Source organism: Morone saxatilis, unplaced genomic scaffold (genome assembly GCF_004916995.1).
Source record: "Morone saxatilis isolate NCDOM2014 unplaced genomic scaffold, NCSU_SB_2.0 Contig24, whole genome shotgun sequence".
NCBI classification, from domain to species: domain Eukaryota; kingdom Metazoa; phylum Chordata; class Actinopteri; family Moronidae; genus Morone; species Morone saxatilis.
Genome location: NW_023339807.1, coordinates 8,886,581 through 8,902,900, shown reverse-complemented (window position 1 = coordinate 8,902,900; position 16,320 = coordinate 8,886,581). Strand labels below are relative to the sequence as shown.

General features: G+C 39.4%; 1 protein-coding gene across 4 annotated transcripts in view; it reads left to right on the top strand.

Annotated features, from left to right (window-relative positions):
- Positions 1 to 14,632: 14,632 nt before the first annotated feature.
- Positions 14,633 to 16,320, top strand: part of azi2 (5-azacytidine induced 2) — an 11,574-nt gene continuing 9,886 nt past the window's right edge. For all 4 annotated transcript variants that reach the window (XM_035671715.1, XM_035671713.1, XM_035671712.1 and 1 more), the window contains exon 1: positions 14,633 to 14,788. The gene's annotated coding sequence lies outside the window, so the exon portion shown is untranslated. The remainder of the gene's footprint in view (positions 14,789 to 16,320) is intronic.

The window sequence follows — 16,320 nt, the reverse complement described above, 5'->3', positions numbered from 1 at the left end:
GTGGCCTATATAAGATAGCAAGGCCTTTGTCTTACTGTGATTGTTTATTTTAAAAAGGCCTGAGGGCCAAAAATATCCTCATTTAAATAAAAGAGAAATACATATGGAGCCAGAGTGTGCAACACTTTTTCCTACTTGCAAGTCTTGTTATAGTTTACACCATATACTGAATATATTTACACCATTACATTCTCAACTAAAAAGGAATGTGTACAGCAAAGGAATAAACTGTTGAATTTTGGGGGTCTGCCTATGCGTCTGGTAAAACTGTTTCTGCTACTGCATGATCTTAAACAGAAAGAGACAGGAAAATCTTCTAATAAAGAAGAGCTTCAAGCATTTAGACTGACAGGAGGGTCTCCTCTTTTATATTGCTTCATATTAGTGTGATATGTGACATGAGTATGACATATGGGAGCATGTCTGTGACCCAACAACAAGGCTCTGACCAGAGAGACACAAGCAGACAAATAATTCTCTGTCACTCTGACAAGACTTGGTGTGTGTGTATGTGTGTGTTAGACGTGCTATAAAGCATCAGGTGTCCTGCGGGGTAATTCCACGGATAGAAAAACAAGGATCAGGGAAATTCCACCGCACTTGAAAACTCCTTCACACACAACCGCACACACATAAAATCTGATTAGTTTATCGTTTTCAGAATGCCAATAGCACCCTTGTAGGGTTTTCCCTCCCTGCACTAATAAGGGCCTCTTTTATCATCAAAGGTTATATGTGATCAAGTCTGTCATTAATACTATGCCAAGGTCATGCTTTCACCCTCGTCCTTATCTGTGTGTCCACACATCCTCTCATTCCACTGGTTTCATATGCCCTGGCATGTCCTTCTGCCAGCAGCTATATTGTATAGGCACCACTTGAACTGGTCGACCAAACCTGTCCAGGCGAAATCTAATTTGGGAAAGCTATTATGCAGCCGTAGAAAGCACAGCTCTGTGGAAATCCATCCAGCGTTTACAATTGCGTAATTTCTTTGCAAATATATTCACTTAATAGCATTTCAGTTACTCTGGCTTCACACTCTGGCTTCTGACTGGGCACTTTTTTTTATTTCTTCATGAAAGCTGTATGACTGTTGGGTTAAAGGCCTGCCTTCTTTACCAATATTAATTTTTAAAAAAGTCTAATACCAACTGTTGCTTTGCTGTACTTTTTTGCTGTTAAATGTAGAAGCCAGTGCACAAATTAAGTTAAATAGATTAAAGTTCTTTTTGCAACCCATCTCCACTGAAGTCAATAGTGGGACAGCTAAACATGAACAAAGCACTGTGCAATATAAGGTGCAGTTGGCTAACTAATAAAAATAATAAACGTGATAACCTGCCTACTACAAAATGTCTCCTGTCACATCCTAAACAAACAGCAAAGACTGTAGCTGCTTTGTGCTGCTGCTTTAAAGTCAGCCCGCTGTTGTGACCCCAGACGGTATTGCCTGTTGACTAGGAAGGTGATCAGCCACACATTTGTGGTATACCTGTATATGGGAGTCAGTCATTGTTGAGAGTATATTTGCATTTCCTGAGTGGTGATTTCTGGTGTTGCTTATTCAAAACCCTAAAAAGAGACATAGTTATACCTTTGTCACTGGATGCACATGGGGACACAGACAAACTGTATCTGTAAAATATAGCAGAAAAAGCTGAACAAAATGTCATACTTAGATACTTAGAATCTGTCCATGTCACTCCATGTACTGTCTGTCTGACAGCTGAAAGAAGAACAAAACAATGTAATGCTTTTGTAAGATTTTAGATTCTAGGGTAGTTTGTTTCATCTTAATACCAAGCCTCTAGTCACAGAAATCTACAATACAATCCACAGCAATGTGATTTTACAAACTGTCAACCCACACTAGTTCTGACAATCCTCCAATGCATTAAAATGCATATCAGTAATTTATATCTGCAAAGGGAATACGAAGGGTACAGGCACTAAAGCATGTAACTGCACGGTGAGGAGCTAGTACTACATAGTATTCAGGGATAACAAGCTTTGTTGAAATGCTCTATGTAAAGCATTTAGCTCAAATTGTTGTTCTTCTATACCCTTTACTGCCAGTTCAGCGAACATGCAAGCAAGTAAAATCAGTAGACAATTTATATCTGCTTTACATTATCATGTATTGTGTATGTGGAGTTTTTTCCTAAACTAAAGCTGTATGGATGTAGTCTCTTAGACAATCTAGTTAGTGCAGCCTGTAGAGTGGGAGTTTGCCTCATAAGCTTGAATGCTACATCCAAAATGTCACTGTTCATAAAGGTGGCCCAAACAGGACAAACCTCTTACCACACTGTTGATTTTTTCAAATCTACATCATTATAGCCTGCTAAAATAACTGGCAATTTATAATCACGGAATAAAAAGAATGACAAACTTGCTCCTTTGATGCTTTGTATAATCTGTACAATTAAACAAATCTAGAGTGACAGTGCAAAGATGCACACAAGCATAACACAAGAGCATCTACTGAAACGTACTCAATACTCAACACATAAGCACACCTAAAGTATCCACACACAAGCAAATTCACACAAGCATGGACACACACCCACACACAGAGCAATCAGTGGTGCCAAGACAGACATCTCACTCCTGCTGACATCCCCCCCACAAGACTGAAGACGTCTCTCCACCGCTGTCACACTGTCAAACCGTCAAGAAGAGACAGAGGAAGACGGACAGGCAGAATGAGAGAAAATCAAGTGTGTTACACAGAGTGGGAGAGAAATGCAAAGACTTCTTCCTGAGATAAAAATGACAGGCACAACAACAGTCTGTGATTTTCTGAGGGCAGTTAAGTCATGCTTGCTCTTTGATGTTTCCGTGCTTAGCAGGAAATCACCGAAACAACAGCTGGTCTCACAGTCCCAACACAAGTCGAAGCCAAGTGGAATAGTCCTGCTGCTCTAGGACGAATCACCAACCTAGTGTATAAAGAAGATGGCAAGTAGAGTGCATGACCACCCGGGGTTATTGCCCTGGCGCTGTTTGATCAAATTAGAATTGCAAAGACTAGTCCACTAATTAATTAGAGGATCAACATAAAAATAATCACCAACAATTTGATAATCGATTAATGGTTAAATTACTTTGTCATACAAAAATGTCTCAAATATGGATATTTCCTGCTTTTTTGTTGTATATCATATTAAACTGAATATCTTCAGTTTTTGTACTGACAAAACAAGATATTTAAAGACATCACCTTGGACTTGTGATGGACACATGCACAAAATAGTGCACAATATAGTGCACTACATAGTAAATAGGGAGTCATTTTGGTCATCCATCTTTATGTTTATTTAGAATGGGTTTTCCTTTCCTGCATCCAACTTAATTTTATTCCTCACTTAAACCAATCAGATTTTCTACTGCAGGTCAATCATCTTGTAGCAGTCATCATTTCAAAATCTGTTCCTTTCTTGGCTGCTTTCAGCTGTCATTTAAGTGTTTAATTGAAGCAAACCCACCTCCACCCCTCCGCCTCCTGTTTTTATAAGAACCAGCTGTCCAGTGGGTTCATCCAATGAGCTCATCACACATCCCTCTCCAGATCACATCCATCTAGATCCTCAGCTAAGCTACACGTTCTTCCATTTTTCACCACCGGCACTGTTTAGATTCCATCGCGGCAGATATTCCTGCACGGCTCATGGCGTGATTATCAATGAAAATAATGATGTCACAGTGAGGTACAGTCAGAAGACTCCTCACATACATCTTCAGCTCTTTCTTGTCTCTCGTGTTTGAAATGCTATACCCATTTCTCTATCCTTTCTGCAACTTTCACAAAATTCTTTGATTGGATAGTTTAAAATTGTTACCAATGACAAGTATTTCAGCAAACAAGTAAGTATTAGATCCACCTGTTAGGTACAGATACAGAAAGCTCCACACATCAAAGCGCCAACACGTATCTTAAGGTTACCTTCATATAAGGGAAAAAGCTACAGTATTGGACATATAATCTTATCAACCTTGACATTTCTGCAATACTCCTGTCAAAATGTTGAAAAAAGGGGGGAAACTAACAATGCAAGGGAGATCGAAATAAATTTCTCTGCACTGCTCAAACAGAGCTACTAGTCCCGCTACCGACCAAGGAAAACCCCAGTTAAAGGGGAACTTCGGCAGATTTTTACCCTAGTCTTGATCACTAGAGGTCCCCGAGTACTGTCGATAGGAAAAAGACGAACCCAGCAAACTGGTTTCTAGCAAGACTGAAATCCTGCCAGCTTAATGGACAGGGCCCCACGTTAGTTACTAAATACACTTCCTTGGGGGCCATATCCTGAAAAGAGTGCATTTTCATGCTCTTAAACAGACCACAAATATGTAATTAAAATGTCTGTGCACCATGATCGGGTCCCTTACGTGAGCAAACAACATACCTTTTCAACCTCATACGTTGTGGCAGAAACCTAAGCAAAACAGTAAAACTGTCGCCACCCTACCTGTTTTTCCCAAACCCCGCTGCCTTCCCAACCCGAAAGCCCCAAAGAAAGATCAAATCAACGAGAAAATAAAGCAAAATGCCTTCGCCGACGAATAGAAAAGTTTATTTCCCCCGCTCCCAAAAATGTTCATGTCTTTCACACGACTAGGGGGGCCGCAACACTCCTCCCGATTGTGAACACTAGTCCTGCAAAAAGCAAATTCTTCCCCTTCGTCGCGTTTCCCTCCACAAGTGAAAATCCCACCAGGGACTTCAGCGCTACACTTGTTGCGGGGTAAGACCAGAAAAGAGAGAGTGGGAGATCTAGAGGAAAGAAAGTTATCCCTCCCCCACTGGGGAAAAATCGCGAACCATTTTTTTCTTCCCACAGTAGATCAACACACGTTATTCTACTCCAAGCTTCTTCCCTTGTGAAACACCTCCAATCGAGTTGAAAAGGCATGTTGCTGATCATGTTTGCACAGACATTTTAATTACATTTTGTGTCTGTTAAGAGGAGCAAAAGGCACTCTTTTAGGATATGCCCCCAAGAAGTGTATTATAACTAACTGGGAGCTCTTTGCCATTAGCTGGCAGGAATCTCCAGTTTGCTAGAACCAATTCTGGTCGTTCTTTTTCCTATCGACAGTACTCGGGGACCTCTAGTGATCAAGACTAGGGTAAAAATCTGCCGAAGTTCCCCTTTAATGTCGTGTATTGGTAAGTAGAGTGTTTTCTGTTCCCTGGTTCAGATGGTAAAGACTTTGGGATATCACTGTCGGCCCCATTTTACTTCTGCATCGTGTAAATACTCTGACACAAGGCTTTAAGAGCAGATCAAGCTAAAAAATCCCCCGCTCAGGTAATCATTTTGCACTGCCATAGTTCGCTCAGGGGAACAAGACTGATATTTTAATCAGAGCACTATTTGTAGTTGACGCAGGAAACCAACCATTAATACATCATGTCTGAAATGTAAATTTCTTCTCTTTTTATGTTACAAGAAATGTTATGCTTTAAACTAGAAAAGCTTTGCGTTTCTCATGAAGGGAACATTTCAGACCAACAGATGTCTATCATGCCTTTTGTTTAGCAATAATTGTTGATCATTCATCTTAATGTCTGCCATAAATGGACATTTTTGACTTGCTGTAGTTGTTTATGTATAAAACATACCGATGCCACAGACTTATGTCATCACTAAGCAAGGTGAGAAGATGAACTGATGTAGATAACAGTAAGGCCAATAAGTGTAAATACATAAGCACATGGTCAGCCACTGATTTCTCCAAATCGCTGTTTACCAACAATCGCATCTCTTTGTAATAATCAACAACATTTTTTCCAAACTATTGAAATTCAGTCAGATAATAATGATATGTCGTTATTATGCTTGTTTAGTTACAAAAATATGCCACACAGTATGGCGGAGCTGCACACAGTGGGAGACTGTCCACAGACAATTGATCTTGGCATCCTTGCAGAACTTTAAAGTTGTAACATTTCCACAATAAATGTCTATAAACAGCAGACTTATGTTATATATTTTTTTTGAGTTGTGCACTTGAGTTGTCTCAAATGTTTCCAAGAATGTTCAGTCACAGGAAAATAATGGTACGTTTCACTGGTCACCTGTCAATGACATCATTTCGCCATATCCTCTTTGCGGAAGCGTCAGCATTGCGGTTGTCTGCCAGAAGCTGTCAGAAGCTGTCAGTTTTAAGCCACATTTTTATGATGACCTCCAAGCTGTAGAAATTACATATTTTCTACGTTTAAAACACAAATGTCATATTTGAGCATAATAGACTATTATATTCTTATAATGTATAATTGAATAAAGTAAGTACAGTGGACTGCAGTGAAATAAAGTATTTCTGATTCTGATTCTGAATTCAAACTGCCCTTTAACCAACAATTTCCTCTGATGCAAAATGGGGCATCCTGTAAAGCAAAATAAGCTTTGGTTCATGGTTTGCCACATACAATTGTACAGCATTCACACCCAAAATTACAGTGGACTGCAGTCAGTCGTCCACAGCGTTTCTAAAGTGAGGTTGAGGCCCCCAGCAGTGCTTCTGCAGCCAGCAAGGGCAGTCTTAATGAATAGTGAGATACATGATAAATGTGGCCATATGGTGGAGCCGGCTGGCCAAGCCAGGGGTGCTAGCTAGCTCTGCTAAACACGCACACACACATCCTCATACCTCTCTCTTTCCACTCCTTAGCTAGAAAAGAAGAGTCATCAAACTCTGCACAGCTCGAGATACCAGCAGGTAGGGGTTAATGACCTCCAGGTCCTTTGGAGAGATGGAGTGTTATGGCCTACTGTGAAATCATCAACACACTTCCTATCAAAAAGTTTCACAGAAGTTGGAGCGAGGACACAAACTAAGTGTGCGTGAGCCAGACTGTCACTCAACAGCGGTGACTTTTTAATTACAAGCATTGTATGTGCCTCAGTCTTCCTCATTTATATTTGCCTCTCTGGTGATTTGCTCTGTGTGTGTTTGTGTGTATGTGTGGGGCTTAACTGAATCACAGCAGATGAAGCCATATGCTGTCTGTCATACTTTGTAGGCAGTCATTTTCTTGTTTCCTCTCCTCTGCTGTATACAATACTCTTCTCTCTTATTACTATTCATCACACATACTCCACATGCTCATATACTGTAGCTATAAAAACGCACACACACATAATCACTAACTAGCCTACAGACATGCACACACAAACTTGAAGCGTATTCACACACACACTCACACGCGCGCGCGCGCACACACACACACACACACACACTCAAACACGCAGTGAACAAGCCATTGTTCTCCTTTCATAGCAGATTCTATCTCTCTCTAATTGGCTCAGCAAAAACAAAGGAAGGGCCTTGGATGCTCTGCTGCAGCTATGCTCATTCAGTCTACAGGGATGCCCTCTGCTGTATCAACACATACACGGGCCTTGGATATGGCTGACCTCTGTGCTGTCTAAAGAAGGCCAGTTCTTGATTACATGGCACAGTTGCAGGCTCTGTATTGAATCAGTAAGCAGGCGAGTGTACTTAACTTCAGAACAGTTTTGAAAATCAACACGAAAACACCCTGAGGGTTGCCAAGAACACTACCACCAATAGGACTATTGTGAAACTCTGGAGGCTAAGCATCTCACACAAGGTACAAAGTATGTGATACAGTGTTTGCTTTAGACATTTTTTCATTAAGTGTGTTTGTCAAAATCCAGGGTAAAAAAAAGCACCTTTTCCAACAAAAGTTTATGACACCACTCTTCCCAGTACAGCTTGACACGCAATCGATGGGCGATAACTCCTCACCACATCATGGCAATTCGTGGCTGTCAAACCTCCCCAGTGTTTTGAAATGGAGAGAGAGAAATACTGGAGGTATGTCTGCTGTAGGTGTAATTTGTGTTGGTGCAGTTTAGTTCAGCAGTGTGAAACAACTCTAAGACAGCAGTTTGATATACGACCGTACTGCTGGCATCACTGATCTTAACTTTAACTGCAGTAGTGCAGTTGTAGTTGATGGGGTGTTATATTGCAGAGAAAGGGATCATAGAGGGTAGACTGTGACCCCGCCATCCATACATGTCTCACTGGTGATTAATAATAGTTGAATACATTCTACTTTGCCAAGAGACAAAGGTGAGTATATTCTACATGTCTGTACTCTCCACTAATTTCATAATGTTCTAACTCAAGGCTATACAAAGTAGTAAAACACAACTCGGTAAGAGTCCAACCATCAGCCACTCTACTTCTTTAGAATGAGTTTCATATGCCTTTGAATGTCTCATTGTCATCCCTTATAATCACTTTGGTGTCTAATGCACGGGTGCAAGGACTAAAATGACAAAGAAATAGCGTCCTCTTCTGGTAGAACATGATCACAACATGCATCTGCCATTGCTTCAAGTCATTCTGCTGCATCAGTGTAGATCTATGGGCACCAGATGTTTATATCAATAACAGGCAGGAGATGATCACAAGCCACAACTGCAATCATAAACCAAAAGATACCACCCTGTACAGCAGGGTCAATCTGTTATAAGCTGCTGTGAAGAGGTGGCTACAGTAGCCGTCTGAAGAGGTTCAAAGTCCTAAAATTGTCCAAAATGATTAAGGACCAAGCGACTGATTAATCATTTCCAAAGAACACCAAGTGCTCGACTTTTCCTGGTCCAGTCTTTTCCCATCAACATCTAATTACACAGGCTGTAACATAAATAATTCATGCAGCACTTTAGGACAAAAACATGACAATCAACACAACCAATCTGCAACTTCTGTCATTACTAATTCAGCATCTGCTGAATGCTTTTCTACCACTTTTTCTAACACTTGGCCTGATTACAGGATGCGTTTGTGTGCAAAGTGTGAGCGTGTGTCTGCATATTGTATATCCAAACAATTTATTATTAAAACCTTTCCTCTATTCCTATGTTTATATCGTGCTATAGCTTTGAATTGGTTACCAAAATTGATTCAAGCCGTCTTTGCGTTCTAATGACGACTATAGCTTACAGCCCGATGTAAAACCAATTAGAATTTTCAAGTGACCATTATTTCTGTAATATGTTGTCATAGAGCTCATGCTTGCAAACACATCCCGAGTGCTCCAAACAAGCACTTAATTTGGGCACTGAACTAGCACATGCATAATAATGACCTTATTTGCATATATTATGTCAGTCTGTTTAGTATGTTAATGCTTGGTAAACTTCTGGGTTTATCGTTCAGCAGACATTCTAATCGGGAGTTTGTTAATTGGTTACATTGATGCTCTGACACTTGTTAATCTACTGGCAGATCTCGTTTGTTCATTTCAGTACCAAACAGCCTACTCTTCCTCTTTACACAGGGCGTCACATGGCAAAGCAAGACGATTTTGTCTTTGTTGCACCATCTTGGGGATTTATTTTGTATCTTTTGTTTACAAAAGAGGATATTTTCACATTTAATTTTATGTCAACAAACTAATGGTGTTAAGACAAATACAACTTATGTGTGAGGTCAACACTGATGCTGAGTTAGTGATTGCAATGGGACTATACTGTAAAACAGGCTACAGCATCAGTGAACAGACACAGTAGAGGGATTTATAAGGTAATAATAAGCATACTGTTCTCACTGAAACTGTATTTGTCCTCCTGTGACAAAATCAGGTCATAATTGTAAGATTCAATTCTCCTGCAGACTGAACGAGAATGAAATTTGATAATTAAAGTAAAAACATAGAAAACATGATGTAAGCAATCAGTTAGTAAACAAATCTGATCAGTTATCTTTTATTCCCCTATAAAGCTGCACACAACAGTATTACAATATTTAGAATATGGCATTCGTCAAAGACTGTGAATCGATGCTATAATGTAATGTGGTATCACAAATTTACAAATGAATTTTAAATTCATATCAAATGTTTTTCTTCAGCAACATCAGCAGAGGAGTAATCTGGCCTAGCGGGGAAAAAAACTGCAAAGTGGACTGAGGAAAAGCAACATATTTAAGGGACTTCACTGTTATAATCGTCCTCCAATGCAGCGAACTGTATTTATGAACTGTAAAGGTCTAGACTTCAGGTTATTCAATTATAAGATTCTAAGATTTCTTATAAACCTTCAGATAACGAAGTATAGCACTGTCATATTCATTTCTTCTACCATTTTTCTTCAGGCCAACTGCATTAAAAAGTGTGGAGGGCTGTGATACTTTACAATAATCAATGAACCAGAGGTGCTTTTAGGGTGCAAGATGATCTACAATAGGGAAGAAACAGGAAGGACACTGATAGTAAATAGTCTAACAACTCTGTGTAATCAGAGAGAAAGCCATGTCCCCATCTAACCTACTCAGTGTGTTGATGTTTACAGAAGGACCTTGTGTGTGTGTGACCCACACAATATTTAAAGGGAAAGACTCTAAATGAAATAAAACAGATAGAACTGTATTGCAACTACTGCAACTGCAAAATGTACAATGCTGAGTTGGTCAAGACTAAAAGAAGTGAAATAAATAATGCAAAGACATCACCATTAGCCTAAACAATGACATTCTAACAATAATGATATTCATGTCTGGAATATACTGTAGCACCATCATAAATACAACACTCAAAGTCAACTGTATGACTATATTCCGAAAGACAAACCTTACAGTGCCAAATATTAATATATGTAATCTAAAACTTTCAAACCTTGCTCTCAATATTCAAATGTCTTAAAACAAGCAACAATGAAAAAATAACTCAAAGACTTACATACACATATAGTAACAATAAGAATGTTTATCGAAAAATAGTCTATATCCTCTAGATACAGTAATAAGGTGTCATACCGCTTCGTCTGTTTGTTCTAAGGAGCTACACATGTCAATTGTTAGCCTTTCTCCCATCATTTTAAATCATGTCACTTGTTGGCTGTTTGTCTGCCATTGTTACCTCTGCCAGTTGTTTGACCTTGTTGCCCTTGGGTGATAAAACCACTAAGGGATCCATCAGCCATGTGATGCCCTGGCATTCCTCTTGCACCAGCCTGTGGACTCCTCACCAGGTCTTCCTTGCTAGCCGCACTCTCAAACCTGAAGCCCTCTATGACCAAGGTCTCTCCGTCCTCCTCTATGCTGGCCTGACACTCCTGCTGAATCTGTCACAACAACATGCACATCAGACCAAGCTGTGCACGGCGTGCCTGAGCACATAAAATAATAACAAGGTCATGTGTATATCTATCATTGTTAAAACTGTGTGGGTGGGTTTTTTATGTGATTGCAAGCTTCCTGATAAAAAACATATAGTTATAGCCTGGTTTCAGACCTCTGAATGACATCTCATCTCAAACATATTTCAAACTTTGTTTACGAGATTCAAAGCCCTTTTAAGAATGAGGAGACCACTGAGCCAATCACTGCCTTTGTAGGTGGCACTGAGGCTGAGAACATCATCTCACTGGGCCACAGCCAGAATCCAAAGAAATATGGCATCAAGCGTGAATGAAATCGACGCATCTATCAAGGCTGCTGTAAATCAACCGACGGTAAATAACAGCTCCTAAATCAGAACACCATGCACTGAAGGCATGTGTTAAAAGCAAAGATATTTTCCTCCTATTTTTTAGAAAAAGTTTTATATATTTGTTGGCCCCAGTGGTACTTCACGAAATAGGTCAGGAGGATTTAATGCTTAAATCTGTTTGTCCCTTGATCGCTTTGATGGAAGACCATGTAAAAGAAGCCGAGAGGCTTTGCTTAAATGGTAAAATAGCTAAGCAGCTTCTACGTCAACTGACAACTACACTGATGGCAATTCAGTTTATATCTCAGGCTAGTGTTATGCAGCAAAGTAACTGTGTTGCTATGCAACTATAGGGTACTTGTGGAACCTGGCCACTTACAGTCTGTAATAGTGGTATCTCCTTCACTATGTGCTTTAAAGACAGGATGAAATGTATGAAATACACTTTTCTGGTTGACCAATGACCAAACAAAAGAGATGCAGTGTCAATAGAAGGAAGACCAGAAGAAGAAAGCAGACAATCCTCATGGAACCATGTGACCAACTAAGCCCCACAGAGGCAGTATGGTTAAGATTAGACAAATAAAACTACTCAGTTAAAGTTATGGAAATATTGTGGTCATGGTCAAAGTCACATGGTTCCATGAGGTTTGCCCGAGGACTCACACCCCCACCCTTTATGCATACCATTCTGCACGTTCTCTGGTTGGAGGGGCCTTCTGATGTACACCAGTCCAGCAGCTTCTCTATGTCTCTCATCAGCAACTGAGCCTTTGACAACACTGCAATTATATTGACACAAAAACCCAGTCTGAAGATGCCAAAGCAATCAAATAACTTCACTTGAAGTATTTTCACCTCTAACCACATTAGTCTTAAATTAAGAATTATGCTAAGCCTAAAAAAAAAACACTTAATACCCGCTTTGGACAGTGTAGAATAAGGGACACAACAAAAATGATATGACTATATGACTAATAATTAGATTTGGAAAGGAATAAAATAAACGCTTTATACTGTAATAGAAAAGCCTCCACAACTAAACTAGTGTGTGCCACAGTCAGAAGGAAGTGAGTAAAACTGCATTGTGCTGATATAAGTGTTTATAGGCTTACACTCATGAGTCTTTTCGATCAATATCTCGGGTTCCTCTCCACATGTCATTTCACTGATATGTGTAGCTTTATCCACAGCAACCACACAGGGATTGTATTTCACACCTTTGACACCTATGGCTTTTAAAATGATTAATAAAGCATGTTAAAGAAATATTGTGCAACAGTGAATATAGCAAAACAAACAAGTCACAAACTCCCCAAGAACACAGTGAAGTAATACTAACATTACAATTATCAGAGCACAAGAAGTTAGTGTTGTTTTTTGCTTTTTCTTAAACTTTTAAAATTGTTGGGATGCTACCCTTTAAATCCTTATATTAATATGTTGGCTGGCGCAAGAGTGTAATATTTACATACACATATACTGTACTTCCCAGGACAACCACTTTCTTCTCGTAAATGCCAGAACAGTAAACCAGTGTTTCTCTTTCACTTCCCCATGTTTGGACATTTGGTAACTATAGATATTATTTTCTCTTTTTCTTAAAGTCATAAAAATCTGTTAATAAATAAACCAACTAGCTGAGGATTCTATATTGTGTCAAACAATTAACCAGTTTTATTGCATTCTCTCGAAATTCTTATCTGAGTGTGTGTGTGCCAAGTGCAAAGATCAGGAACACATGTTGTTGCACTTCCTGTAGGACTTTCCAGTGACTCAGGGCTTTTTATTATTATTTCATGATTTTTTTTTAAAGGGTAAGCAATTTTCAAAACCATTATCATCACCTATTATTTTTCAGTTATCACAAATACTAATGAAGAAATGGATCTCACACAGTCCAAGTAGCAGTGGCATTAGAGGATTTGCGTTTACCAACAGTTTGATGGTTTGCTCATCTTTGGCTGTGCAGACATCACAGTGTAGGGCTGGTCCATATTTCTAAATATTTTGTAAAATATATTGAAATAAAAAATATCTACTATATATATAAAATTTAAAATTATTACATGGTGTGCATTATTAAATCATTAATAATATATGATTACAAATAATATAATTAATAATTATAATAAATCATATGTATATATTTATAAATAATAGGTGATCACCAAAAAGGTTCACTGGGTTCAGAAAATTGCATCACGTTACTTTAATGCAGTATTAAGACCAGTAACAGGTAACGTTAGTGGTTAAACCCAAAAAGAAAGACGACATTTAACATTAATCTAACTTTAGCTTTTCAGCTAGCTCAATATATCCCAGCTCAATAACTGTGACAAAATATAACAAAAATTGTGACAAAATATGACAAAAACTGTGTTTTGCCTTATTAAATGAAACTATTTTCATTTATTTTCTTTAAATGAGAAAGAAATTATGTTATATTTCGACAGCGAAAGGTAGCCTTACCTTAGCTTAGCAAGTGAGCAGAAATTGTCTAATCATGCTAGGTAACGTTATACTGTGTATTATATGACTATGTGGTACTATATGGTCAGCACCACTGAAGTAGCTCTTCCTACAGTAAGTCGTTGTTGAAGTTGTTCAGGACAGTTTAAACATATTTCTATCGTTTGTTCGTTTTATTTCTTCTTGGGTTTTTATCGGCGCTTACTGGTTGCTTCTTGTTCTTTTGCTCCTCTAGGGGAAAAGTTACGTTAATGTTGGTCGCTCCTGGGAACTCACTAACTTAACTAACCTGGATAGTTAATGTGAAGGTAAGGCCCAATGACTTGATGACCCACTGACATTTACTCTGGTACCATCATCCGGAAAATATTTCTATATAACAGCAACATCCTACTTTAAGGCACACTGCTCAGAAAAAGTGGTTTGTTTGAGCTGCACACCAAAATCCTTCCTGTCAACTCTGTAATGTTACTGACTGAAAGCCCGCAGAGCTCTCAAGTATTATTTTCTGTCAGTAAACGTATTACTTTTTATTAACTTTTTTTTTTTTAATCCAGCAGAGCTTCCTCCTCTTTTACATGTGTTTAACTAAATCGCGGACACAGCGTTGTTCATTCAAACAAACGAGTCATTGCCGTGCGTTTATTTTGAAAGGACTTTAGCAGTCAAGTGACTCCCGGAAGTTTTTGTTTCCTCACCTGTCAATTCTGGCACGATGCGAGTGTCCAGCCTCGTCTCTTTGTTTTTCTTCGAGAAACGAGTCTCCTTTTTTCAAGAATAAATGCTAATCCTGTCTGGCCAACTGCCACCTAACTGAGGACAGCATTTAACACGGTTTGTGAAAGTCGAGAGTGAGAAATAATCGACTGCTCTTGCTTCACCTAGCCACAAATAGCCAGAAGACGTTAGCTAAGCGCTAGCTAACTGTTATCATCATTACAGATCGATCCTTTTAATCGCCGAAGCTGTTGATGCATGTTGTCTGTTTCTCTCTGGCATTGTCTGCTAATTGTGTTATTCATCCTGAGAGCTATTTTAGATCCACATCGTGGTGTGTTGTGTCGGTTGTCAACAGAGATCACGGAAGCTAACACCATAATGTTAGCATCGTATACAAACGAGATTCATTGTTTACATCCCGATTCGGACTGCTTGTCAAAGCCTCTGTGAACGAATCGAGCTGTGTGTGTTGCTGTCAGTGTCCTGTTATCCGTTAGCTCTCATGTTTTCTCGAGGGGGGTCTAACGAAATGACGCTGCTTTAAGTGTCTTGTTTTGGACTCACACTGACTTTCGGTTTTAGTAACGTTACTTGCTGCTGGGGGTCACTTTCGATTCGTACCATTTTCTGAAGTCGTCCTTCAGAGTCAGCGGCTCCGCATTGATTTGTATTATTTTTTTCATGTTTCGTACCCATGACATGGGACTGATATTCCGTCCAGTTATTCTCCTGAAACTTATTTTTCCCAAAGCTTCGGCCCTCAGTGTTACAAACTTGGCTCCTCAGTGTTTGCTGCATCATTGCATGCTGACATCATCAACTGGCTTCAGCTGCACCGTCTCTGCAGCCGAGCCACTCCAAACAGAAAGCATTAAGGAGGGTGTAGGCTCTAGAGTAGTTTTAGGCTATGTCTGTTACAGGTAGTCTGACTGGACTGCTTCAGTTCTTGCTGAGGGGTCAGCTGGGCTGTATCACATCCCTGTAACAACAGACGTGTACTATTTGGGTCGGTTTGCTCCCCTATACCTATACCTGAAGTTTACCTTTTGTATTTAACACCTGAGAAAAAAGTATTCCACAAATAGTGTGTTACTGTTATTGTTGTACAGTATTTTATGTATAGGGTTACAGGGCAAGCGGCCATGGGCCCAAAGCCGTGTTCCTCAACTACGTTTCAGATATCACAAATAGCAAGGTTTGCCAATTTCTCTTCACAGCACCTAGATATATCTCACATAGACTGTTATGTAGGTCGGACATCGGTTGTTTCCCCAGTGAAAATGTTTGAATGCTTCATTAAAATATTTAGATGTGTGCACACCTTTACTCTCACCTTGATTTGTGTCTCAACCAAATTGTCACATATTTTAAACTTCTAAAAAATAGTTTCTAATAAGCCACGGGACTGAAGTTTGGTGGAGGTTGAGTCAACTCCGTCCTAGAAATATATCTGTTATCGTAAGGTTGGCCTGATGATGGCGGCACTGAGCTCCTCTATATGCGGCCTGATGATGTTTGAGGCCTATCTCAGTCAGTGTGCTCACACCTAGAATTAACTCTAGAGCTTTTGCTCAACTCTTTCATGAAATAATGATGAAACAAAACACACCTTCACAAACATTTGGGCAGCCAATAATACAATGACA